The sequence below is a fragment of the Natator depressus genome, chromosome 2 (assembly GCF_965152275.1).
Source record: "Natator depressus isolate rNatDep1 chromosome 2, rNatDep2.hap1, whole genome shotgun sequence".
NCBI classification, from domain to species: Eukaryota; Metazoa; Chordata; order Testudines; family Cheloniidae; genus Natator; species Natator depressus.
Genome location: NC_134235.1, coordinates 188,221,467 through 188,225,301, shown reverse-complemented (window position 1 = coordinate 188,225,301; position 3,835 = coordinate 188,221,467).

Sequence of the window (3,835 nt, the reverse complement as noted above, 5' to 3'; positions counted from 1 at the left end):
TTATTTAATTGAAAAGATAAGAAAAGTACATGTACTACCCAAACACAGGGAAAAATGGATTTTTGTTGAAGTTTCATTTAAATTATGTCTGATGTAGGAGTCTACAGCAGTAGTAATTCATTTAGTCCACTTCAAACTGGATTTAGACAAGTGCAACTGGCAGATGTTAAGAATGAACTCAGGCTAGATTTTAGTGTAATCTAGAGACAAAAGACTTGAGGGTCCCATTTTCACCCCCGGCAGTATTCATTCCTGCAGATTTTTTATTTTAGGACTTTGCTGTTAGCAGCAGTTATAGAAGTAGCCCGAAGTACCTGCAGACACTGGTGCGTCCTCTGACAGTTGTTTCTCTTTCAGAGGCCATGTTTACTTGTTTTGTGAAGATATATGACAGTAGTCTGACAGCCTTACAGTATAATTTCAAGTCCACCTGTTTCTCAGTTTCTTTCAACCCAACTCTCTCTACTAAACAAGGAACTGCTTCCCCATTTGCCTTGGCAAACTACCTTCTATTTTGCAACAAAAGTTAAATATGCATCACTTGAGAATATGCTTGCAAATTAGTTTATTTCATGGAAACAAAGGATTGTTTTTCACTGAATGTTTTGCAAATTGAATCCAGCATATTTGCCTACATCAGATGTGGATGAAAAAGACTAGATGTTGTCAGACTGCAAAACCTTTTAATTGGAGTTAAACAGCACCATCTTGTGGCAGGCTCTAGAAACTAAATTCTGCTTAACAAATTTATTTGAGCATAAGATTTCGTGAGCTACAGCTCACTTCATCAGATGCATGCAGTGGAAAATACAGTGGGGAGATTTTATATACACAGAGAACATGAAACAATGGGTGTTACCATACACACTGTAACGAGAGTGATCAGGTAAGGTGAGCTATTACCAGCGGGGGGGGGGGGGGGGGGAAGAACAAAACAAAACCTTTTATAGTTCAATCTCTCTGGTCACTCGATTACAGACCTAAAAGTGGCAATTCTTCAACAAAAAGAACTTCAAATACAGACTCCAGCGAGAGACTGCTGAATTGGAATTAATTTGCAAACTGGACACCATTAATTTAGGCTTGAACAAAGACTGCGAGTGGATGTGTCATTACACAAAGTAAAACTATTTCCCCATGTTTATTTCCACCCCCCGTTCCTCACACATTCTTGTCAACTGCTGGAAATGGCCCACCTTGATTATCACTATAAAAGGTCCCATCACCCCTCCTTGCTGGTAATAGCTCACCTTACCTGATCACTCTCGTTACAGTGTGTATGGTAACACACAGTTTCATGTTCTCTGTGTATATAAAATCTCCCCACTGTATTGTCCACTACATGCATCTGATGAAATGAGCTGTAGCTCACGAAAGGTTATGCTCAAATAAATTTGTTAGTCTCTAAGGTGCCACAAGTACTCCTGTTCTTTTTGCGGATACAGACTAACACGGCTGCTACTCTGAAACCTCTAAATCCTGTTTGTATTTTCAGATTACTGAATACATGTTGAATTTTTGTAACGGCTTCTATCACACTGTAGGAATAGGCAGATTAAAAGAAACATTCCAAACAGCTTCAGCTGTCATATTCGTGCATGAGCAGTGCTTTGAAATTGAAAGCATTTTAGCATGTATACATAGTTAAGAGTTTATATCCTGTCATTTAGCTTTAAAGAGCAGAGTAGAAATTTAACAAGCTACAAAACGTTATTTCCATTCCCTCCAGATTTGCAATAGTGCAGCCAACACACCAGCATGACAGAATCTGCGTTTTACAGAAAGGCAGAGTATTGCTACAAAAACAGCAGTAGCTACTGAAAGCGTCAAAAGGGGCGAAACATTAATTTTTCTATGACAAACACTGCTTGAAGTGCAAATGCTAGTTGTACTTAGCACTGCACAAAGGCAGGTACAACTACTGTACAAAAATGTATATGGTATGAGCCAAGTGTCTGGGCTTCAGCTTATTTTCTATTAGCTATGAATGAAAACGAAGGCTGGATTCTTCATTCCCCTGCTGCCAACTCAGCGAAGACGCTGTCCACAGCAAAGGTATTACGAGTCTAAGGGTATGTTCACATGGCCAAAAGAGACCCATGGCAGAGAGCCTCAGAGCCCAGGTAACTCAGGCTCATGGGAATTGCAGCATAGGGCTAAAAATAGCAGTGTTGTCGTTCAGGCTCAGGCTGGAGCCCGGGCTCTGAAACCCGGCCAGCATGGAGGGTCTCAGAGCCTGGGATCCCACATGAGCCCAAACATTTACTATTTATAACCCCATAGCACAATCCCAAGTCAGTTCACTGGGGCTCAGACTCGCTGCTGCAGTTTGGGGGTGTTTTTTGCCAGTTTAGGTGTACGCTAAGTACCTTATCTAAGGTACTTTATGGCCCCCATTACCATAGTGCCTCACAATCTTTAATGTATTGATCCTCAACATTCCTGGAAGAAAATGCTGTATCACCACTTTACCACTGCGGAACTGAGGCTCGGAGACTCAAGGCTGGTCTACACTTAAAAATTAGTTCACCCTAGCTAAGTCATTCAGGGCTGTGAAAAATTTCACATCCTGTGCAACGTAGGTCAACTTAACTAATCCCTAATGTACAAGACTCAATAAGTTTATGGAGGAGATGGTATGATGGGATAACATGATTTTGGCAATTAATTGATCTTTAAATATTCATGGTAAATAGGCCCAATGGCCTGTGATGGGATGTTAGATGGGGTGGGATCTGAGTTACTACAGAGAATTCTTTCCTGGGTATCTGGCTGGTGAATCTTGCCCATATGCTCAGGGTTTAGCTGATCGCCATATTTGGGTCAGGAAGGAATTTTCCTCCAGGGCAGATTGGAAGAGGCCCTGGAGGTTTTTCACCTTCCTCTGTAGCATGGGGCACAGGTCACTTGCTGGAGGATTCTCTGCTTCTTGAAATCTTTAAACCATGATTTGAGGACTTCAATAGCTCAGACATAGGTGAGAGGTTTTTCACAGGAGTGGGTGAGATTCTGTGGCCTGCGTTGTGCAGGAGGTCACACTAGATCATAATGGTCCCTTCTGACTTAATATCTATGAATCTATAAGCGGCTAGTTGACAAAAGAATTGTTCTGTCCACCTAGCTACCGCCTCTTCGAGAGGTGGATTAAACTATGTAGAAAGAAAAACTCTTCCATGGACGTAGGAAGCATCTACACTATGCCACTACAGTACCATAGCTGTGCTGCCATCATGGGCCTTAGTGAAAGTCACATAGTCTGATGGAACAAGAAATTGAATCTGGGTCTCAATTTCCAGGCTAGCACCCTACCCACTGGACCAGCCTTCCTCCCACTGTCACAGCAGCTTTGCCACAGTAGAGTTAACAGCAGGTATTTCGACATTAGAATCAGTCTTTAGAAAACATTAATGGCTGTTTAGCTCTTCACTGGTATTTTAATAAAGGGGAAAAAATTAAACCAATGTTGTGAATTGAAGACTTATGCAAAATGCAGCCCTATGTTCCAGTATAAGCACTGAACAAATTCTAAGGGTTGTGATTTGGGTATATGCTAATTGTTACACGTCCTGGATGGTTACAGAATAGCTAATAACCTGGGAGACAGTACTTTCAATTGTTCCTCTGCAGCTGTTAATCTTTCCCATTGATGACCTAGTAAACACCGATAAACTGCAACTGTTATAGTAGACCAAACAGATGCCTTCAATACGCATTTCAATTACCATTAAAATGGACAAAACACAAAAATCATTTACCTGGTTTTTTTTGTTTTTTTTTTAATTAAAACTACATTACAGGGAAAAGTCAATTCTTCAATATATAGGCAATTTCATTC